The following is a 24,706-nucleotide window of genomic DNA, read 5'->3' as shown; positions in this document are numbered from 1 at the left end:
AGGAATCGCTTGCCTTTTTCTATTGTCTTGTGATTAAATTCTTGCCATCATTGATATGGTCTAAACATAAAAGCTTCTTCTTGCTCTGAGAAAGTGTTGTGGATTTTGGGTGCTTGTTTTCATTTGTCTTTCAGGCACATTCTGTACATCTGCAAAGTGGTCACTCTGTTCTCTGTACGCCAGGGTAACAGCAGTGGGGTGTGGACCACTCTGGTTTTGGTTACAGTATTGCTTATGTTTCCCTATTTCCTTGTTCTGCCCTGGATGTGTCTCTTTTACTGTTTTTTGAACCTGGATATTGCCTTTTACTTGAATAAGAAAAAGCCTGTGCCTGCTTTTTCCCCCCTTCACTTTCTCTGGATGGGAGTCTCAGGGCAAGCCTGCCCAGTAGTGTACCACTTGAGTGCTTTTCTGAAAGTGATACAGTGCATAAATATGGATTTAATTATCTGATGTAAATTCCCCTGGTACATGGTGATACTGATATGACCAGTTTGTATAGTGATAATATCCCCTTTTTCTGAGTTTGTTTATGCACATTCTATCGCTGTCAGTGTAAACTTGGTCTCAGCAAAAAAGTTCCTTCTAAGTATGACATGGTAACCACAAGTCATGTAATAATGTAGTAGCTAATGACTTTATGGCCGCTTGATGTACACATGAGTTTGTTTTGTTGCACCTCAATTTGTGTTTTACATAAAATTATTTTCTTGTTTTTCTGGTTTTTTGTTTTGGTTTTTTTTTTTTTTTCTGTTAGTTGATAGTTCTGCCCTAATGCACTTACCGAGCCTGAAAAATGCAATTCATGTACAAGAAATTTGATCCTGCACACCCCAAAAAAGAATAGTAAAGAATATATCTGTTCTTAAATGTGGAAGTTCACTTAATTGCAACTAAAGTAACTCGTAATGAACTGCTGCAACTCTGACTAAAATCTTAGATTTATGTAAGTTGCAAAAAAGGTGGGGAAAAGAATGTACAGTATTTTTTGAAAGGCTTAGCTTAATTGCTGATGTGTCATTCAGGAGAAGCTCAAGGTTTGACTGCTACAGAAAGTTTCAGGTAGTAGTTTATTGGAAATTTCATACAAAGAAAAGCAGTTAGGTAATTTGCATGTATAGTTCAGTTTAATAGAACAGTAAAAACTAGAGGAGGGAACGGGAATTGAAATTACAGTGTCAGGTGACATTTTAAAAGTAATGCAATAAAGTAGAGTTTGACCCTCTTCATAAGAAAATACTAAAAAAAAAAAAAAAGGCAGAAAAGTTCCAAGTTGTTTTCTATAATTTATGGTGGAGTTCAGACTTTTGTGGGTACAGAGAGTAGTATTGCTAAAGAAATGTAAAAAGCTGAAAGAAAGTTCTAACTGCACAGTGTAAGATATAAAACATCAGAGAATGTTGTTGAAATAATATTATTTATTGAGCAGGTTTTCCATAGACCAACATCTGTGCTTAGGCAGAAAGGAGCTCTAAGTTTAAAAAATCTAATGGCACAGGATCAGGCCTATCAAAATTAGTCTTATTAGACAGTGGGGTTTTGTTACATGTTGGTGTGGGGTTTTTTTGTTGTTTTTGTTTATTTTAGTAAGATAAAAGTCCCGGTTCTCTGTATTTATGTATTTGTGTTTGTGGCTTGCATTAAAACAAAACATGTGTAGTGTGTCAAGAAAGAATAGTATAAAATTATAACCGAGGTTACCCTTCCTTGACAACAAGACATGACACTATTTAGTTAGAGCAAAAACTATTCAGTTTAGACCAAAGTCAGTATTCAACAGAGACCTAAGCTGCTGGCATCTATTACCAGTCTCACAGATCAGTGTAGTTCATTTTGTGTGTAGCGTGCTTACAAAAGTTCTAGAAGTATGTGGAGTTTTATGTTGTTTTTCTCTCAAAGACAGCTAAAATAAATAGTTCAGTTAGCTGAAAAATAATATCCTTATTTGCTCTTAACTGTTGTCAATTTTTCTGAGGACTGGATGTGATTTTCCTTCTTTCTGCACAAGCCTTAGCAATGAAAGAGATGCCCTAGAGCATCGTGCAGGCCCGTGGTTCACTGACACCTCTGCACGCTGACAGTGTTCAACTGAGTCCTGTGTGACACCTGTGAAACTCTGATTCATCTTGAGAGTTGAATTTCTAAAACTGTTTTGTTACTGTTTTAGAAAAGAAAATCAAGTACACTTCATGGTCTTCTGAAACAATAGAAATGGGCAATTTTTGACTTACTTCCATTTAAAATCAGTTATGTTTATGAATGAAATTTCTGAAACTGTTTATGAAAAGCCTTTTATCTGCATTTGTCTGAAGTAAAATAGTTCTTTAGTGAAAAAAGCATTTATCTTTGGCAGGACATTCATAGACTCCTACAGCCAAATTCCCCATCCTGTGTAAGTCAAGAAAGTTTCTACAGTTTGGTAGAAACTGTAGGATTAAATATCAACTATGAGACTATAAAGTTGGACATCTTCCTGCTGTCTTGATATGATAATCTGTTTTGATCACCAGGTGAGGCTGTAATACTAGGCTCCTTGAGTAAAGAGATTTTGCTTTAAAATCTCTTCAAAGCTATGTGAATTTAATTTCTTCCAACATTCTTAGTAAATTCATGTCAAACAAAACTTGCAGTATGTTCCATTTTTTTATGCTTGGTCCTGCAGTAGAAGAAAAATCCCTTTAAAAGTTAGTGAGTATTTTCACAGAGCTGCTTGGCTAGAATATTTGATTTCTTAAGGTTTAAATAATGGATAAGCTACATGTATTTAATTTGTGAGGTACAGTTGAATTTTGATACAGGCTTAGCAAGATGTTACTGATACATCTGAAGAAATTTGCGGTAAGTGTAAGGGTAGGAATAGTTTATATAATATGCTTAGGAGGAAATTATGTTAGTGAAATACAAACTGACAGAAAGGTATTTGTTTTAGAGTGATACCAAATGCAGTGTTGCTACCTCTGCAGTTGGTTTTTATGGTGGAAAATGTTGCGATCAAGAGGACAGTGAAGTTGGTCCTGTCATGTTTGATATGTAATATATTTTTAGTCTCTGATTTACCTGATTACGAATTAAATGCACAAATTGTGCTCATCTTTGACCTAATTTATTGTAGTGAGTAATGTTAATTATTGGTGAAGAACTTTATAGTCAGCCACGCATTAGTAAAACGACTGCATGATTTGGAGTAATTAGTAGGGCAATTTTGAGTCAGCTATTTTTTTTCTAAACAAGTAAGGTTGTAAATTGGAGCTGATATGCAGTAGTATGACAGCACCTTTATTTGGTCTGACAGGACTTTGGTCTGTGAAATGTGGGGAGGCAAAAGGATGACATACATTACGTTCATTTGCTCTGCTTTGTATTTTAGCTCAGCTCATATAGTTGTTCAGTGATTCTATTAAATTAGTGATCTCTTCATGGAAAAATTCAACCACTCTGTTTATTACCTATGACAGGCTTGAAGAAGGAGAGGTGAGAAAGTAATACAGAAGAGAGTAGAAACATACCAGGTCTTCCGAATTTTTCTTTTGGAGCAAGGCCAGGATGTGTTTACATGTCACCTTGGAAATGCTTGTTTTGCTTCTGGGTTGTACAGATTTCCTCATGCAAGGCTGATAGACCCAAACGCTCCATGTGGGGGGCTGGACTGGACACATTCACTTGTGAAAGATGAGTGTACAGGAAGAACCTTTGCTTTAGTTTTGGTGTATGTCCTCTGTGTGATGCTTTGTAGTGGTGTGTCTGGGGTCTTGGCTCGTTCTCCTGTAGGAGCAGTGAAGTAGCTTGCAGTAGGTGTACCCTGACTTCCCTTCCCCTGCTCCCCAGATCACCCTGTGCATGGCAGGAAAGAGAAAGACACATGGGATCATGGAGTTCCTTTATGCACACATCTTCAAAACTTCAGTGTGGCTTTTTTTCCACAAAGTGGAAAATGAGTGAATATGAGAGAAACCTTTTAATTTTCTTTCTCACTCACAACCTTATTAATATAGAAGAAAACAGGGATGTTAAATACACAGTTTTGGATGTATGCTGGTTGAGGATGAGGCTTTGAGGGGAAGATCAGTACGATGGGGATGGGAGGTTTGAATGTGATTGGCAGTGGATTATAATTGCCTACTGGAAGTTATTTTTATCAAGTGTCCCTCTAACCTACAGAATTTTAGTAACACAGTCTTTAGAATCCCCATCCCTTCTCAAGTCATCCAAGCATGCATCACTGAGTAACTAAGATCCTATGGAAAGCCCATCAGGGTTACAGTGGTAACATCCTCTAACTTCCAACTTTGACATCTCCACAGGTAGCTTGCACACAGAATATGATGCTTCTTACCTTGCTCAGTGCTTGAAGGTATTTATTTTTAAATTTGCTTATGCATGGTTTTGATTTAATTTCTTTGCAGTATCATTTAATCTCCATAGTTCAACCCACTTAACTAGCAAGCAGGGGAGTAAATGAAACTAATTTTGATTTTCTTTTTCTCAGTCAAGTGGGTTGTCTGGTGAACCAAAAGTGTAATAAATACATTTGATGGCTGTTTAGAGATTCACATGCTAGAAAACAGCCGTGTTTCTGTTTCCTTGCCTAATTCGGTGTCACATGCAGGTGATGGGATTATACTTGTCTTTTTATCTCAACCAAAAATGCATTTTTTGATTCCTACTTTAATGCTTTTCCATAAAAATGAACATATTACAGCAGAAAATGGAGAGAGTTTGCCACATTGTGTGAAGAAATATTTAAGAATGCATGTCTAATTGTATACATCTATACTCATGTACGTATATGTGATCATTGCTTTTACCTCTAGTCATGTCCTGTCTCCTTCATAGAACAATATACCTGGAATAATTTCCTGAGAGCTCATGCTTGGAGGTCTGGCTTGTTTGTCACTGGGAGGAAGATTTGTCCTGGATTCCATGTAGGTTCAATTTCTGCTGTTGGTTAACTATCAAAGGAAATATTTTAAATAAATAAATTTATTTGAATTATTTATGTATGACTGTTAGCATTTATTTCAAAAGTGTCTATGCAGATGCATTTCCAAAATGTTATCCTCTGCTCCTGGTGCTGTGCTGCCAGGAGGGTGCAGCAGGATCAGTAAGTGAGCATGGCCCCATTTAGCTGCCTTTGACTGACTCAGCCAAGGTCATGTCTCGTTGGACCCCATAAGGATGTTTGCCTTTAAGCTGAAGCACTTTGAATTCCTTTTACATCCTCATATTTCTGAAGGACGCAGTCACATCACTCTGTCTGCTCAGAAGGTGGAAGGGCCATTCCCCAGGCCCTGTCATGTGTGGTGCCTGGCACTTTTAGTGTCCCCTTGAGCAGGGTGCTCTGTGAGCCTTGCTGCTCTGGTGGGACACCCACCTCCCCACTGTGGCTGAGCTGGTGCTGCCAGCTCTCTTGGTTGTAGGAAAGGGACCAGAAAGTCAGTCCATGAGCAGACTAACCACGCAAATAGGCGGTGGAAATCCTAAAAAGCATCGTGCCAACATGGATCTTGTTGCTGAGCTTCGCTTTCTGTGGAGCCAACACAAAACTGTCTTGCCCTTATCTCACAGTTTTCTAATCCGTGCCCCATATCTGAGAAAATTACACCAAACTGTGCCTGGCACAGCTTGTGACACCATGTGAACTGACTTGTCTCTTGTGAATGTAATGAAAATTCTGTCATTTGGGATTGTGTCCTGACTAATAAAAGTGCAGAATGGGAGAAGTTATTGATTTTGACTTCTTTTTTTCATGAGGCCAGGATTTTGCCATCAGCTGTAGGTAGGACTTGTACTGCTGAAATAGTGCTTCTCGTGACTGTCCCAGCCTATAAATGGAAACCTTCGGCATGCAAGGTTTGCTTTTCATTGAATATAGTAACACAAGGTGAGACTGTTGGAAAAACTGTCTACATGGAATCAGCCTCTGGATACTTCAGGCAGAGAAGACCTACAAGGAAAAGCACTCTCCACAGAAATGATCTTTACATTGCCATATGGTATAAGGTATTTTTAGAAAAAAATTTATACATTATGTACCCCAAGGTGCTTTCATTGTGATTTGAATATAAAGTACATGGAGTTGGAGGTGAAAGTGTTGCAACTGACTGGCTTAGAGCTGTGGTTTTAGCTTTTTTTGGTTATTATTTGTAGTTATAATCCAGCTGAAAAAGAAACTTGCTTGGAGCCAGGGCTGTATCTTGTTCTGTGTCCTTCTCTCCCCAGTGAAATGCCATTATTTGGTTTTGGAATTATTAAGGTGTGAGAAACTTGCATTTAATTTCAATTTGTGTATAATGATCTGTTTTATTTTTATTTTTTAATGAGGTCTGATGCCTGCTTATTTCAAGTGGCATAATTTGAAAGGTTTTTTTTTTTTTTTTTTTTTTTTTTTGTCTGTTTCTGTTATGGTTCAGCATAAAAAGAAAGATAAAGCAATCTATACAAAAGGTTTGCATGGTTCTAGTGTCATGTTTCCTTTTGGTGTGTTTCACTTGCCCTATGTGTCTGCTTCTCCATCTGTAGCCCAGTAGCACCAAAATGAATTAGGTTATCCTTGATAATGGAGTTTTTCATTGCAATTCACCATTTTTAGATATAGTTTAAAATAAAATTTTGCACCTCATCTGATGGGTGGATAAGAGGGGAGATGGGAGATGAGCTTTTTTTTTTTTTTTTAACAGTACAAACAAAAGAAAAAAGGAAGAGGAAAAAGCCTATTTCAACGAAAGCTTATGACATGGTTCTAGAATGCATAACCCTGGGCAAAAAGGGCCAGTTATTGGAGTAGTTCTTGAGTAACCTAATTGTTTGATAAGGATCCTTGCCTGTTTAAGTTGTTGTTGATTGTTGGAAATATTCCATTTCTAAATTTGTGCCTTATTGCATACCCTAAGGTATGTGTACAACCCACTGTAATTGCACCGTTTATTATTTTATTAATGAGAGCTGTGATAATGTGTTGGCTCACAAATCCCCTCCAGTCTGGGTATGGTCTCCTAATTGCCCAAGGTTCTGTGATTCTGTCGTTTGTTCTGGGGTTGGTGACAGGGAACACAAGCAGATTCTCTATAAGCATGGTTTACAAAACTCAGACCTCGCCCTAAAGCCTGTGTTTGGTGTGATAATGCAACCAAAGTCTGGAAAGGCCGGATGCGTTTTTTAACACACACATTATGAATAACAATAGAAGCGGCAGAAGGAAATTCTTAGTACATAATCCTGAGTACCTGAGACTTTGCCAGCTGGAAGGAGAGGCCTGCACACCTTACTTGGCCTTCTAAACCATAACAGAGCACCCCTTAGCACTTCTTTGATCTGGGTCTCTCCTGCCTGCCTCTGTGCCCAAGTGGCTGGAAGGCGCTCTCTTTATTTGCTGTAAGGCACACAACAGTGAGCAAGCACCTGGCATGCAGCAGCAGCTCCTGCTTTTCATGTGCCTCAAGGGCGGCAGGCGTACCAGGCAGCCTGTTCCCATGTTCTATTGGAAGCTATTTCTGTTTGCTGATCCTAGATCCACGGTACAAGAGAAGGGAGCAGCAGCAGTGGAGGTGTGGTCTGTGGAGTAGATGGGGAAATCCAGTTTACTGTGTCTGTAACTCTGGAGACAAAACTTTCCCGTAAAACCCCATAGCAAAACACCACATCCTCAAACAGCTAGCGCTTGCTCCGCAGCGCGGCCCGGCCCAGCTTTCCTGGTACGCTGTGAACCTCTGACCCCGGCTTTGCAGCATTTGGGGAGCGCCCTGAGGGCCTTGTGGCAGCTCGGGTAACCCCAGCCCCCAGCACGGGGGGATGGCAATTCCCACGGAGCGTATCGCAGGCTGCCTCCTTTCTGTGGTGGCTGCTGCAGTTTTCCACAGCTTCTGAAACTGCTCATTACAGAACTTGGCTCTTCTACAAGGGCTTTTCTTAGCTGTAGCCCCTGTGGCTTGATGCAGCATGCTTTTCTGGAGGAACAGATGGTATATTGCGTAGAAAGTTACTGTATTTTTGTATCACTGGATTGTATTTATTTATATTGCTCTTCATCTTCCTCTCTTTTTTTTAAGGTGTGCATATAGGCCAAGTGCAGAACTTGGAATCAGTACTAGGTTTGCCTTGGGCACATTCAGCTTTAGATTTGTGTAGGAGTGTAGTGTTTTACACTGAGTAGGGTGTGCTCTCTGAAGTTTTAGGGGACAGATTTTAATCATCTGGATGGAAATTAGTTCAAAATACTGCAAGGGGAAAAAGGCATTTTCCCCTTAGAAGTAAGAAGACTTTTAAAAGAAAATGTCAATATCTTCTTAAACAAGCTTTGTACTGACTGAAGTACAGTTTAGTTTTTAAGTAAGTCAGTAGATGTATTTTCTGTATCTAATATTTGTTTTTTTTAATTGATATCATCTGGTCAATTTGAGTGAAAATGCTATTCCCATAAGAAAAATATTTATTCTAAATATTATTGTTGCCTAGGATCTTGTTGAATTAATGGGATACAGAAGCAGTCAAGTTGATTTGATATTTTTAAGATTTTTAAAGTGTTTTCTCTTTGTTTCCATGAAGGCAGTTTAAATAAGGATTTTATTTAATTGCTTTTTTCTGGAAATTAGGTTACTTATTGTTGAAAACTTCAGGTTCCTAAATATGCATTTCAGATCTGCTTTGTCTTGATTAGACATATGAAATAAAATATAAACACTCGGTGCAGCAAAATAAGGGCTTGGCTTTTCCCCCACTTAGCTTCCAGGACTTAATGTGTTTTGCCCAAAGAATCTCCATAAGCCATTGCTTATAAAAGATAGTTACAATCACAGGGTTTTGGTACTACTTAGCCAAAGCACTTTATATATAACCTTCTAATGTGAATATAGACATAATTATATATTTAGATGTCTACATGTTGTTTTGTATCTATACCCTCCCATGTGCACAAGTGTGTATGTAAGTGTGTATAGACACACCACAGACACAAATACACTCCCACACTTTGTCTCTATGGATGCTCACACACATCTGCACTATATGGGATCATCCCATTTCAAGTTTAGTGTTTTCATCCTCAACCGAATCCTTACCATAGAATTAAAATGTTCCTCTTGGCAATGTAGCATTTTCCCAGTAGCTTCTGAATGGGAGGGACGCTGCTCATCCCTATGCCTGAAGATCCCCTCAGGTACCTGGCCTGCGAGACCAGTGCTGGTGGCAGTGTCCTGTTGGGGCAGGAGAGCTTGGCATGGGGCAGCTCAGTGCAGTAAACGAGGAGATAAAATGCTGGGGAATCCTTTGGGAATTTCGTTGGTGGTTGGATGGTGCCCTTCAGCAATGGTAAGACTCTCCTGCATTCTGTACTGCTTACTTAGGCTGAACACCAGGTTCACAGTGAAAAAAAAGCCCTCCCTGCTCCCACCTCTGGTTTTTGCCACACATATTTTGAAGATAAATAATGACCTGCTATCAGGTGTTTTGGCAGCTTGGACTTAGTCATCTTTGTTTGCCTCATTTTTGTTATAAAATTGGTGCCGGATATTTGAATTTTCTGCTTGTAGGATCATTTGAGAGAATTCACTTAGTGATGTGACAATTCAACTACAAAAAATTTCAAGATAATGGCTTTTCCATTTGCACTTCTCTTCAAATGGAAGTGAAAGAATTATAAAAACCTTGTACATAATTTGAATTCCCAAGTGATACACTATAGTGGCTTTGTTAAAAGTCATTGTGCATATGGGTTGTAAGGGTAAAAGTGTAACTGAGTTTGTGGGGGTCACTAAAGGTGTTAGATACTTTGTAAGTAGCCAACTTTAAGAGTTGTTTTCCACATGTATTTGTACCTGTTCTGGAGTGAAAAGGCAAGTGTTTTCATCAGGGTAGCCAGGGCACTGCTGGTGAGTTCAGGTCACAGTTTGCACCTGTCTCTTTGCTGTAAGTTTCAACCATTTCGTGAATAAAACCCAATGCAATACATACAGCTCTTTAAAAAAATATTAGGGTCATATTTGAATATTGCAGAGAGCATATTCCACTTTCTGACCTCCGACCATGGCAGAGATGGCTTAATTGTCTTGTCAACTAATGGGACAGTAAGATGTAATTACATGAAAATTAACTCTCAGGACATGGATGGGTGTGTGAATCCACTGCTCTTCCTTGTTATATTCTGTGTTCTTTAGCAGACACTCTATTGCAACAGGCAGCCATAGGTGTGTGGCAAAAGCCTGTTGTGATACGGCGTGGCGGTGCCTGGCCCTGTGCTGCTGCTCTGCCATGTGCCAGCTGTCTCATTATGGTCAGAAGTACAAATTGTTGGTGCATTTCCTTCATTCTTGGACATGGGTCTAAAAATAGTTGGCCAAGTTTGTTCTGAGTGAGCGCAGTACCAAGTGGTTGGATTTCAGAAAGTCAAATGGCTTTTGTATGTGTTGTTTAGGATGCTGCGCCCAGTGGAAACTTTCTTACAGTACTTTTGAAGATTCACCCCCTTTTTCCTTCTCTCAGGAGATTATTCACTACTTACAGCCACTGCTGTGTATAATATGGACAGGATTCTGTTCCAGCAACCACAGTTTTAAGGGTGAGATTTTGATCACTTTGACGGGGCTAATCCAAACTGTCTTCGCTGCAGTGGATGCCTGTGTACTACAAATCATTGTCAACACCAAAGACTAATTTCCCTGCTTTTTTTTTTTTATAATGAAAAGAGTCCTGATTTTTAGTGCCAGATTGACGACCTTCAGGATTAGGTTTTCAAGCTAATGTCAGAAAAAGAAGCAATGGAGGTTTTTTCATGCCGTAATGAATTCTAGAGATAAGTTACCTTTGAAAAATTTACCTTTAAAGGATAGGGTAGAAAGCAACCAAGACAGATCGTATCCTTGTAGAATAATGTGTTTGAAAATATATCCCAAATGTTTCATTCATAAATAATTAAAATACTATATCTGACCTTATTTTAGGTGACCAGTTTTGGTTAGCTAGTGACACTGCTTACTGCTTATGTCCCATGAAAGATACAGTATATCCAAGATATACTGGTGGTTCTCTAGTTTCAGCTGAATTACTAGGGTTGAAAACTGGCTTCAGTTTCCAGTGTGACCACAGGGTGGTTATTGCAGAAATAAGGCAAAAATACTCTCTTCAGCTAGTGATGATGGTATGAGTATTTAGAAGAGCATTTTCCAAACTCCTTGTAAGCTTTTTCACTGAGGTTTGTTAAGTACCTCATTTGAAAAACAACTTCTATCAAGTGGAGCACTGCTGCCCATACATGTCCCATTCCATGTATGCTGGGACATGCTTATTGAGGAATGACTGCATTTATCACTGTGTTTTAAGTAATTGTTCAGAGACTATCAAAAATGGATCAATAATGTATCTCATGAGTGAGAGTGTACTGTAAGCCTGTGCATCCCTCAGCCCCAAGAGAGGATCAGCATAATCAAAGCATTTCCTGCAGGTAGTTGTTCAGACTGCACTTTAAAGCTACCAGTGATTGGTGGAGACTCTGAAACCTTAAATTCTGACAGGAATCCCGTTTGGATTCTTATCAATGCTTTCCATTTAAAAAGTATTTTTAATATTTAGCTTAAGAAGGTAGTAATGCTGGGTAGAACTGCAATCCAGATTTCCCCTCTGCTTGCCAGCTATACCGATTCTCTTACATTTAGATGGACAGCCTGGCTGACAATCAGTTACCAAATGTTGGACATCCACATGCCACTATCCAATTCCTGCATCTTCACTGTTTGCCTTAAGGTGGGACCTTACCTGCTTCAGAAAGACGGAGGCATATTTGAAAAGAAGCCTCTGTATTCACTCTGCCAGGATGTTGGCATATCTGACAAGGGAATCCTGGAATTTTACCCACTAGTTGTGCCTCTGATGCATTTACAAAACATGTTTTACTTAATGGGGTCCAAAGCAATGTAAAGCTTGATTTCCAGATGCTTGTAAAAGTATGGGCTGCAGAAAAAAGCTTAGTACAATTTGATACTGTAGTAATATTTCATTCTACTTCTATATTGCAGTAATATTCAATCTAACAAGCTGTACAAGAAAAACAAGAGCAGCACGGCTCCTGAGCAAATATTGTTTCTAGTCACATACGATACTTTGCAGCTGACTGCTTAGCTGTTTTGCTATGCAAGTGCAGAGAACACTGTTAGCAATAAAGCCACTGCTGGTTTCTCCTCCCAAACCTCCCTCCTTGCGGTGCATTGGAAATGACTGAACTTTGGCCCTCAATCTGCTGACACCCTGAGGGAGCGTAAGTGTAATGACGTCTATGCTTGTTTCAGCTGCACAACAGGAAACGCTCGTGGCCTCCCCTTCTTCCTGCTCTGAGAAAGTGCTGCTGCCTTTTTTTTTTGATTCTTCTTTTTTTTTTTCCCCCCCTCCCTTCCCCTGCAGTCGAATGGGCTGAGACCTAGTTTCAGGTCTGGGCTTGGCAGCCAGCTGGTGCTCGCACAGGCCCCCACTGCTGCTGCCTCCTCCCCAGGGCAGCCACTCACCTCCCTATTGCTCTGCTGGGGTGGTGATGCCAGAAATATGAGCTTTGTAATTTTCTTTTTAGTTTTCCTTTTTTTTTACCTCCTGGAGAAGTGACTGAGAAGAGAATACAGTTATGTGGCAATGGCTTGCTCCACGGAGCGTGTCACTGGACACAGCTGAGCTGCAAAACCAGGATGGTCAGGTGATGATTTGCCTTGGGGAGACCATAGCTCTGCAGAGGACACTGTCAGGTGGGCATCGAGGGATCCTGGAATATGGTCCCAATAGTGCTGAATAATGCTGAATATACTGGGCCTGAACAGATTTCTTTGCCTTGCTGCAGTACAGAGGCTGGCTTCTTGCAGAGCATTGACAGGAAGCCTGTTTAACCCTCTCTGGCTGCTGCTTTTACACATCATAACCAAAAGCGGGGTATGAGTGAAAATGGTTATTTGCAAAACACAAGCATTTTGCTGCTAACTCAGGGAGGAAGATTTTATCTCAGCATAGTCATCCAGAACATTAAATTAAAGCAATACAGTGTTTTTGTGAGTGAAATTGACTGAGTCAGTATTCAGCTGTTATTCTCTAATGATTGGGGAGGGGAGTGGGTCACTTTTGAAAACTAAAACACACATGCACTAGGGAGTTTGCATATCATGGTGTGAGTAGTGGCACTGACTAGTCTAGTATACAGGATGCTGAACTGGAAAGATTTAATTAATTTTGAATGTAAACAGTGCTGGTGCAGTGGCTTATTCATTTGTTTAAAGTTGCATAGGCATATTATTTAGGGAGCAGCTTTTGTCTGGGTTCTGTAATAAGCGACTTCAGGATTTACCTCATTAACCTTCCGTACTACCTAGCTGCATAACTGTTGTTTTTAACAAGCTGGAGTTATGTAACATGGATCATGCCTGGTGCTAGCAGGAAAAACCAAGATAGGCAAAGAATAATGGCACTCAGCCTTTTGCAGAATAGGATATGACTGGGTTTTGAGATGCCATGCTGTGTGTTGGTACTCCCAGCTGTACAGACAAGGTCCAGCTATTCATTAGGAGGATGTGTCTTGAAACAAACTCTTGGGATGGGAATGTTTAACAGACAGAAGAACGAATTTGCTCAAGCACGCGCAGTTCTTGAAAGGTTCTGTATATGTGCACGCCAAATTCTCCCCACCCCCCACCGTCTTTTTCCTCTGGGATAAAAAATGGGAAAATTCCCTTAAGTGGGCCTGATTTCACACATAAAAGAAAATATCTTGATGAGCTGTGGTTGCCCCTGTAAAGTGTGGTATGAATCTTTCTCCTTCCTTTTTTTAATGTGCCCTTATAGTATCATTAGGCATGTGTGCAACACAACAGTCCTCTGTCTCAAGAGATTTTACAACCAGTTTATAGAAGGGAGAGGCAAGGGATTATATGAATGCATTAGAATAAAAGCAATTGATTTTAAGCTAATTTTTCCTTTAATAATATTTCCTTGACAATTTTCTCTGCTGTAACTTAGGCTTGATCTTCAAAGTCATGCTGAGTTGTTAAGCCTGGGATGACTTCTTGTTTCAGTGGCATGTATACAGATGTTAAATAATCATGTCAGGAGATAAAGGTGCAAGAATATCAGGTATTTAGGTAAGGATTAGGAATAATGATATTTTGGAAAGGAATGGTTTAGTGCTCCTGAATCCCCTTTCAACCTGTCCTTCTCCCTCTCATTTTGACCAAATAATGATGTATTTTTCCTTTGTCTTATCTATAAATGAAAGAGCTCTAAAGTGTGGCATAGGGGTATAAACTCCTGTACTTTTAAACTTCATTGTTATTAACAATAGATGGCCAAAAATGAGTGCTGAGTGCATGAGCACAGTGGCTGGTGGCGCCTTGGCACAGGTGGCAGCTGAGATGTTGCAGTGACAAGCAGCCTCTGTAAGCCGCTGCTGTAGCCAGCACCAGTGCTGATAACCTCAGCCCAGAGACAGGGGATGAACAAGCACAGACGGAAATGAGTATTTTCTCACACTGGAGGCCATCCAGGTCATGGCCAAGGGATGTCAAAAGGGCGCTATAAGGAAGTGAACCATGTTGCTCTTGGTATGTCCTCTTTTCCCAGACAAATGAAGGATTTCTCTTGGACTGCCAGTACATCCTTCAGAAGAAACTTGCTTAAAAAAAAAATCAGTCTTCTGGAGAATTTTTGTTTATTGTACTGAATTGACTTAGTTTTGAATAGTCATGTTACTGTTAGAGCAGCAGAAGCTTAGAGCTGGGAATCTAAACAGTAGCACATGAGGGCACTGCGGCTTTGTAGGTGGAGAAAGACATTTTCCTCAACCTGCATGGTGAAAACCAAAATTAGAGTTTATTAAATGCTTTCTGTTTCTATCAACTCCAATATTATTACTTTTGACTCTGTAATGAGTTTTGTCTGACTAATGGTCATGTCCTTTCTGCAACTCCATCATTCACTTGATACAGTTGAATATTGTGCGGGGACATCACATAAAATTGTTGAAATTTTTGTTGGCACACTTTGTTGTTATGGCCACTTAGGAGGGTTTGAGTGTCCTTTACTTGGGTATACTTTGCTTGAGTTTCCCTTACTCTTTTGGATGAGAAGTCCTTGTGGCTTTGTTAAGAGCCATGACTTGTAAAGACAGGAGAGTCAGAGGGAGCATCACGGGACCCATGGGAGTTTCCACCCTGTGTTTTGGTAGGATCCATGAGATGAGCATGGCTGCAGAGGGGGTTGTTGTGGCTCTCTGCTGCCTTATCTTGTCAGGTGATACCTCGCCTGTGCCTGCTGGATTTTGCTGGGGGGCAGCCAGGGTGGGCTGAGGGCTGATGGGGAGGTGAGCTGGGGGGTGAGCTGGGCTGTGCAGGCACAGGACGGTGCTGTGGCACTGTCCTGCATAGCTGGGATCGGTGCCTGTGAGGTGTGAGGGTTGTTCACCATGTGCTGTGGGAGGTGTGGGCTGGCCTTGATTCTGGTGCAATTTCTGTTGAAATCTGTGAGTGAGCAGAGTAGGGTAAGCATGGGGCTGCTGATGGAAGAAAGTAAATTGCCACGAGTGGCACTGATGCACGGACAAGGAGGGGGTGTATCTCTGTGCATGGGCAGGCAGTGAACTCTCACATCCTGGAGTCTTTGAATAGATCCTCAGATCTATTCAGAGACCCTCCAGGTCTTAAGGCTCTGCACAGAGGGATTTCTTGCCCTTCAAGTTGCTGTACACAGTTTCACTTCCCTTGCTTTTGTGTATCTTGTTCTTTCAAACGCTTAAGTGTTGTCAGGTTATCAAGTTGTTTCCATGTTGTGGCAAAACTTGAAACAATTACCAACCCAGTTTCGCCATTTTTGCCTGTTAAAAAAGGTGAAATTTAATTTACACTAATTATTTAACCAAATGAGATGCTCAGCATGAAAATGACCAGGTGCAAATTAAGATGAAATAAGTAAAGGAAAAAAATATGCTGTGCATTACATTTTTCATATTAAGCATTCTATTTGTATTTCATTACCAGTCCATCTGCAGGAAGACTTTTCTTAGCAGATTGAAGCGTTTAAAAAAAAACTCGAACAAATTTACAGTAAGTCTGATACAAATAAAGAATAGATTAAGATGGGAGAGTTTTAAACAAATCTTCTCATTATTGCAGACTTATTTTCTTTTGACTCTGGCTGTACTGTGTACCTTGTACTGTGTCTGGAGCCATGCAAAGACCACCCTTTTTCCACATTGTGTTGCTGCAAAACAACCTCTGCAGAGCTGCTGTGTGTGTAAAATTGGAGCCTAGGTAATATTGTATTAAAATTTGTATAGTATGTAGCCTAAATGGGTGTGTGGTCTTAGCTCCTTGTCACAGGAATGGATTTGAGGGCATTAGCCTGGTTCTTGTGCTTGTTGCAGTCCTGCTGCCCCTCAGCCAGTCCCTCATGAACCTGCCACTGCTTTGGGAGAGGCAGATCACAAGTCAGGATGGTTTCCCTGTTTGTGGGGATGAGAAGCAAAAGCTCTTGTTCAGTTGTAGCCAAGGCTGGCTGTGGGATGGTGTTGATTACACCATCAGTCTCACCAAGGCGAGTTCAACACCCTAGTGGTGTTGCCATGGTGCATGTTTCTTTGGAAGCGCCAATTCAACACCCTTCTCTATTGTAGAGAACAGGTTTCACCCTGCATAAGTATGTGCTGTCTTTCTTTACCTTGGCAGGCCCTGGTTTTGAACCTTCCCAAACTTTGGAGATGTCTGTCTCAAGGTTTACCTCAAGAGTGGAATTGTTTTTTTGAGTGCATCAAGCAAGATTTGGTTTATCTGCATGGAGCATGCTTCCTTGTGCAGTTGCTTTCCACAGTGCAGTGCTTGTAGATTAAAATCCTTTCTGTTGTGCTTGTGCCAGTTCAATTCCTCCTGCAGCAAGTCTGTTTTCCTGGCATACTGCATGCAGTAAGGTGCCTGACTGCAATAGTGAGAAAGAAATCTTTTTGTTTCTGCTGACCTGTCATTCTTGCAGATTCAAAATGGTAATGACAGGTTTTTTATAACCATTTTGCAAAGAAACTCTGAAAACTAGAATAACACTCACAGCTTCAATGTATACTTTATCCCATCTGAAAAACTGCTTTAAATGCATGTGTTTGCACTTGGAATTTGAATGCTTTGCATCGAAACTAGAAACATCATATGCATGGAGTAGACCTTTGAGTTTATGGTGGTGGCATGTGTTACTGTCTGTGACGTGTGACCACAGGAGCTCAGCAGTACACAGCTGACTTGTCAAGGAAGTGTACCTCTACCCAAGGAAGTATGGTCTAGTGACTAGCACTGGGTGGGGACTCAGCACCCACAGCTGGTTCTGCTACACAGCTCACGAGTTTGGGGCAAGATTCACACCACCTTGCACTGATTTTCATGTGAGTTATATTCATCAATATGAGTGAGACACAGCAGTGTCACTGTTGTGCAGTGTTCTCTTCATGTCAGTTCCATTCCTTATCTTACAGAGATGTCCTGTAGACAGATGCCATTGATCCATAGGGAGCCAGTAAGGGGTTTTGTGCTAAAACTGACTGTGGAGTTTGTTCCTTAATTTTTATTTTTGTTTGTGTCTGTGTTTAAGTGACCATTCTCAGAGTGACCAATACTTGTGCTATTTGCTATGGGCACGTCTGCTCATACTATTTATGGTATTAAACATAGAAGTCATTGCAAAAGTCAGGCTACATGTGGCTTTGGAGTCCAGTTCCATCTCCTTTACTTAAGAGGAAAAATAGCCTAACCAAGGTGCAGTCAGCAGCCAAAGCATGAGAGAAATGCAGCACAAATATCTGCCAGATGAATCTGGTGTTTCATTAGCAAAGCCTCTAAGAGAAACTTCAATTTCAGACAGATTCCTAAGCTGTAGTGAAATCACTGGGTCCTACACATTCTCCTGAAGTTAAGTATATGGTTATATACTTTGTGAATAGGAATGGCTTATTGAGCTGGAGCCAGCATGGGGAATTTTGGGACTCCTGCTGTTCTGCTTACAGTATTTTGCAGGAGAATTTAAGGGTGCAGAATGACACCAACTGGATTCACAGAACAATCTGCTCCCGTTCCCGTGAACTCCAAATTATTTTCCTTCTCACATGCAAAGTTGTATTGAGAGCTGCATTTAAAAACCCATCTGTTGTCCATATTATATCAATATGAAGAAAAATTTTAGACTTCTAAAATATTCTGTTATGTGTTCCATCCTGCTGTCATTTGTCTTTCAACTACAAGCCATTTCTTGTAGTTGCATTTAAATCTTTTCCCTCACACCAGTAGATGAAACTCTGAGTTACTAAACTGCAGAGATGGAAGCAGGATGCTACAAACTGGTAGTGGGAGGAAATGACCGCTTTCAGAATATGATGCTTTTGATAGCCTAAAATAAATAAATAAATAAATAAAATATTTGTTTTCTTATCAAGTGTGGGAATGAGTAATAAATTACTTCAAAAGTTGTTTCATGATATTTTTCATTACACAGTATATTTGAAGTATCATCAACATCTAGATGTGTTTTGATATAATTGACACAAATATGTATAACAGAATATAGCCTTTTAAATTATTTTTTTTTTTTAGTTTTTACAGCAAAATAAGATTATAATTTCAGTGCTGCTGGTTATAATTTTATAATTTACCTGCTGCTGATCCTTCTTTCCTGTGTTGCAGTGGCAGTATCATGAATGTAACTATTGGCAGGCACTGCTTTTTTGAGAGGACAGCATGAAGTTCATCTGTGGTGTTTATTTTGATTTTGTTGTTACATTTTGCTGAAACAGCCAATTGTGATAGAACAAGAGAGACAATATTGTATTATTGCAGGTTTGGAATTTTGTCTTTGCAACTGTAATGAGTACTCAGGGGTGTGTGTATGCATATTTTCTTCTGTAACAACTACCAGGCTTTTCTCTCACCATTTTAAAGCAGTATCTTCTCACTGAGGGCTTCAGGAATTTTCAAATGCTGGCACTGTGTCCTCCATAGAAAACTCCATGGGAGACACTTGGGCGGTGGGAGCTTCGTAGGCTTTTCCTAGTGGGGAACAGAGCACAGATACAAACTGTCCATCTCACCATGGCTGGGTAGCTGGGCCAGTGTACTCCAGTGGGTGAATTTGTTTCCTTTCCCACTTTGATTTTAGCCATATGGGTGCACCTGTAGTTGTGAGCTTCAGCTATTGACACTGTTTTGTGTCTCAGTACATCTGTTTTATCTGCAAGTTCTGCACTCTGACTCAGCATGGAAGATTTTTCCCTTTACATGAATGCTGCCCATCTCTCTCCTGTCTAAGCTTAAGTTGTAATTGTTAGGACCTCCTGGCAACTGAGTAATTTTGAGACTGCTACCTCTTTGTTGAATGCCTTTAGAGAAATTATTAAGAGGAAGCAGATAGACACAGGCGTGACATCACACACAGTTTGTGATTGCGGGGTTTTTTTACATAGGAAACAAGGTTACAAAAGAGATGTTGGGAGGAAGGTTGAATTAATTCCTTTGAGAATACTTTCTGGATAGGAAGCTGTGTGCAAATGGTAAAATGTTGGAATTGTGTCATGTAAGTGATTTTTTTATTACCATGACTCTTATTGTCTGTGTGGTAATATCTAAAGTCTTCCATGAAGATGTAGCCTTCCGTGTCTTTACATCTTCAAACTCACTGAATTTACAGTATAAGTACCTGACAGATGAGGAGAGGAAAGAAATGTTATCACAGGGATCAAAGATGGAGACAGATTGTGAGATGCCCTCCATGGTCAGATAAGAAATCACTGGTGGCTAAGAACTTCAGTCTGTTTCTCAAGTCCTATGATTTGGTGGCACTCCTGGCACCATACATCACTTAGCATCACAGAGGTAAATCTGTGTGCCTTTGTGCACTGTGTTAAACCATGCTAAACCTTCAGCAACCCTTTTTCCCCTGAAGCTTTTGACATATCTAGTTTATTACATGTATCTTTGTATTGCAATTCAGTCCTAAACTTGTTTTATTCTTAAATTTAAAGGTCCTGTCTGACATAAAGTACATTGATTTTGTGGATGAGTTATGGAATAATGTCAGATGCCACTATTTAAAAAAATGTTACTGCCTTGCAAAAGTGAATGTCATGTTTTCTTTGTTTAGTAACATATTCAAAACACTTGAAAGGAAGTTTTGGAATAAGGAGATTTCTACCCTGGGGGAGTAGTATCCTGTGCTTTCGTTAGGTCATGTCAGGCCATTGTTTTGCTTTTCTTATCATAAAGATCTTGTGTCTTTATTTGTGCTCAGCTGTGGACTTGAGTTTCCTGGAAGAGAGTGAAATAATTAAGAAATATTACTACAAAATCATATGTTCTCTGTAGCTATGTTTGTTTAGTTGAAGGGAGTTCTGATGTGTAGCTATGCAGAGCAATAGGTCGTGTAGATACTTCCCAGTAATAAGTGGTATCTTGTATCTGTGGTTCTCATTGTAGCTGAAAAGAAATAGGATTCTTCCATGAGAAAAAAACCAGAGAAATTCAGGGCCACCTGTCAAATAGATAGTAAAACTGGGTTTTCACCCGTGTCTGCCAGCTGAGAGTCTCAGTGACTTTTTCTCTACTGCGGGATGACACGGTGGCAGGGTATGGGAAAGGGCGTGTTTAGCTTATTGCTGTGGATGCAGGCACTGGGGAGGATGGCTGGGCACACAGGGTGGTTTATCAGCTGCAGTCATTAAAGTAGGGTGATTAATGTGGTGCCAGAAGGGCATGCAGTGTGTTGTGCTTGCACTCAAAATCTGTGAGCTGCCACACAAGGTCACACAGCCTAAATACACTCCTGGTGAGAGGAGTCACGGGAGGAAGAAGGGCACTGCCAGCCTAAATTAAGATCTCATATTGCTGAGCACTTTTGTCAGGGGATGGCAGAACACCTCCTTGATGACTTGCTAATGGGATGGATGAAGCTTGCTTGGTAAGTCTGGCTTGGTTCTGGTGTGACAGAGCTGAGATATTAGTATAAGTGATGTGAGCAATAGCTTTCCTGGTCACACCCTGGGATGCATGTGCCTGCTTTGACAATAAGCAGAATTTCTAGCACTGACAGTGAGATGCCTATCTCCAGAACTAAATTTATCAATACAACGAGGCATGAGAAGGCAAGGCTTGTTGTGTCCTGTATTCATGGGACTTTTCCTTTGAAATGTGTTGTTCTATTTCCTCCAGGTATTCCTTGGGGAAACAATTTGGATTTAGTATGCATTTTACCATTGATTCTTAATTTGTCACTACGTGCAGCTACATTTTTGCCATAGTTTGTGTTTGCTTTTATTTGCTGTCAAACACCACCGCCCTGTTTGCAGGCTGCGCTGTGATGTGCAGGTTCCAGTACATGTGGAGGAATCCTGGTAGAGCAGAGCAGGGGTGCTGTGGGTGAAAAACACATAAAACACACACCAGCAGCTGACAGATGTGTCAGCCTGCCTGGTGAGCACAGACACTGCCCCCTGCACAGACCTCGTTCTTCCAAGCAGGGACCAACCTGCTCTCTTATAAACAAAAATAAATAAATTGCACCTAGGGTATCGTAATCTTTCCAGGGAGCAGCTCTGACTGAGAGAAACTGGAGAAAAGCTCCTGGCAGAGGTTATACACCCAGGTTCTCTTCTTTATCTAAGTGGCAACAGCAGAAGGAGGATGAAGCTGCACAGCCATATGAATAAACGTGCAGAATCTGAAACTTGCACTTCTGACTCGTCTATCACATACCATCCTTTTATAGTGTGAGATGAAATGTCCAACACCAAGTTTCAGCTGCCCTCAGCAGACATGCCATTACCTTCTGTCTCAGTGCACGGCCGTAATCTCATCCTGAAAAATAAGATTTTACCTTCCACTTACCCTTCTGGAGACAGCTTGTCAGAGCAACATGGTGCTGCAAACTTATCCTGCTTAATGTCAGCTAATTAAATTCGTTTTTGAATATAGTACTAAGCCAATTTAATTCTGTCTTTCAGAGCCTGCAGAGACAGTTGTGACTTTCAGACGGGTTTCTGTCTCTGATTAGTGATCAAATCTCTTTGTGCCTTTCTAGACTGACTCTGTCTGTCTTTTTCTGCGTGTCTCTCACCAGTGCTTGGGATGTTATATCTCAGTGGGATATGGGGTGGAATGGGGTGTTTTCATATCCCCAGCATCTTCTGTCTCATTTGTCAGCATTCTCTGTTTAATGACTTTTGATCTTTGAAATGAGTTTCATTACTGTGGCTGGAATAGAAATAGGAATTACTGTGAAATTCTCCTGGTGTCAGATCTTGATTTTAGAGGTTGTTTTTCAAAAGTGTTCATCTTTGGAGGGATGGGCATTGGAGTGACCTTCTAACTCTGAGCTCATATACCCGCCTCTGGATGATCATTCACATCACAGTCCAAGTCACAGTCCAAGTGCAACAGCCTCCAGTAATGTTTACTGTCTGTCACTCTCAATATATTTTGTGATCACAAACATTCATGAAAATAAGGGGCAGAATTTAAAAAAATAAAAAAAAAGATTAGTCTAAAAGAGAGAAAGGTCAAAGCAAGTCATAGAGTGACAAAGTGACAAAGAATAATGTACTTGATTAATTAAGTAGTGCTGTGGAATATATCATGTCAGTCTAACAAGTATTTTTTAATTTTAGAGGCTTTCTCTGCAGGTTATGAAAAAAGGCAAAGAAAAAGTAATTTATTTGGAGATTTTCATGCTTTATTTTCTGTACAACTCTGGCATGCCCCTCACTCCTTTTGTGCAGCTTTGTGCCAGGGACTGCTTCCAATTTCCGCTTTCTGAATTCCCCAGTGCTGTTGGGCAGCAGATTGCTGTGCATCACTGTGGAACCCCCTTGTGCAGTTTACCCCCTGTCTGCAGCTGCATCTCCTCTCTCTCACTCTCTTCCTGCTTGCCCTGCCACTTGTGGATGTGACCTGTTTGTGTTCAGACAGACGTTACAGAGGCAGAGCTGAGTATCAGCAGTGTAATTCCCGGTGTGGAGAAACCACTGCTCCCGTTTTCCTCCCAGAGTGCAGCTGCAGTGTGTGTGGAGACGTGGACTGGGGAAAAGCCTGTATGGAGAAGAAGGCTTCAGTCTGCATGGATGTCAGTTTGATATATTTCACTTTCACTCACTCCATCCATCCATCCATCCATCCATCCATCCATCCATCCATCCATCCATCCATCCATCCATCCATTTTTTTGCGTTTCATAATAAAGCATACAAGTGCTGTTGTGTCTGTAATGTGGCTTCTGATGGCAGAGAGAACAAAATACCAACTTTTTCACCTTTACTGAAATCATGCTGAAGTTGTAAAACAGAAAACAGGTGCCAGGAAAGTAATACTTGAGTCTTAGATTTACTGTGAGGAAAGGACAGAAATTTTGTTTTCAGATCATTAATTGCATATTTTCATTTAACTTTAAACCTTATTTTTCTGGAAGGCTGTTAAGAGGTATATTTTTTTGAAATTAGAAGCTTTAGTTTTTAATCAAATTAATAATAAAATATATTTTATTGTATGTATCTGGAAAGTTTTTGAGGCTTGATACCTCCTGACCTGGGTTTAGTAAAGAGCTTGATGCTTGTATATAATCAATCTAAGCATTTGGTTTAGCTGCTTTGTCTATTTCTTAAGTCATCATTCATTCTTCAAATTAGCATGGGGAGAAAGAATTGCTAAAAACCTGGTAAGTCCTAGAGCACAACAGTGGTTTTATAGGGCCTTTCAAATATCTGTGGTGGTTAGGCCTCTGTAGCTCTGTTGGTGTGACTTTGCTGTGTGTATTGATATAAATATTTATAATACAAAAGATTGCATATTTGCTTCTTTGGTGATGTACTTTGTTGTAAGAAAGGAGTAACTTTGGGTTAACTACTTATCTGTAATGTAGTATGTATAAATGCAATTTTAGGATAGTCCTAAGACATGTAGCCTCAACTTTAAGAAGTGATGGCACACGTCTGGAATTAAATTGGAAGCAAAAATTTAATTACAGCTTCCATTAGTTTTTCTAACTGGTACCTTATATTGCATTTCCTTAAAACATTGCTTGTGAAAATGAAGGTTTTAATTGATAGCACTAGAGATTATCACTGTCTAGATAGAGAAAATAAACAGTTTGGACAAGAACTGTATTCATTTTCTTAGCAGTGTCTCTTTCTGTAGAGACTATATTGATTTGTATGTTTAGTTCCCAGTCTTTCTCCCACTGAGATTTTAAGCACTGGGTCCCCAGTGGATTTCTGTCAACACTATTTCCATAATTGCTAGAACCACGTACTTAAATACCTCCCATATAATTTCCATTTCATTTCACAATGGGTTCCATGCTTCTGCTTCACCTAGAAAGACTTTCCTTTTGCCTTAAAGAAGCTCTTCTAGGACTTGCAATTTTTAGGTAAATTTTTGGGACTTAGGTGTTTGTTTCTCACCACAGGTAGGAATTCGGAGGCCTCTGACAGAAAGATCTTTGTAAAAGATCTTGAAAGTTGTCAGGATCATGAGTAATTACATCAGTTCTTAGCTGTTGCTCGTTGGTGCCTCTGGCTCCACTAAAAGTGGTTTGTTTTGAGCAGTTTTGGCTTTCTTCTACAGGATCTCTGAGATCCCTCCCCTCTCAACTATGAGCAGAGAGACAGCAGGCTCTGAAATGAGGCATAACTGGTGGCCTTGAAAATCTAGACCTGGCCAAGGAAGAGGATAAAGACTCAGTG

The 24,706-nt window shown here is 40.2% G+C and overlaps 1 protein-coding gene across 6 annotated transcripts in view; it reads left to right on the top strand.

Annotated features, from left to right (window-relative positions):
• Positions 1-24,706, top strand: part of HIVEP2 (HIVEP zinc finger 2) — a 135,654-nt gene that overhangs the window by 5,359 nt on the left and 105,589 nt on the right. The window contains exons 1-2 of one of the 6 annotated variants that reach the window (XM_058019449.1): positions 3,975-4,351; positions 4,834-4,922. The exons of 4 other annotated variants lie outside the window; for them this stretch is intronic. The gene's annotated coding sequence lies outside the window, so the exon portion shown is untranslated. Of the gene's footprint in view, positions 1-3,974; positions 4,923-24,706 lie in introns of those variants that run through there. One more of the 6 variants, XM_058019448.1, reaches the window with a different exon arrangement.

Source organism: Melospiza georgiana, chromosome 3 (genome assembly GCF_028018845.1).
Source record: "Melospiza georgiana isolate bMelGeo1 chromosome 3, bMelGeo1.pri, whole genome shotgun sequence".
In the NCBI taxonomy this organism is placed as follows: domain Eukaryota; kingdom Metazoa; phylum Chordata; class Aves; order Passeriformes; family Passerellidae; genus Melospiza; species Melospiza georgiana.
This window is presented reverse-complemented; position numbering and strand designations above follow the sequence as displayed.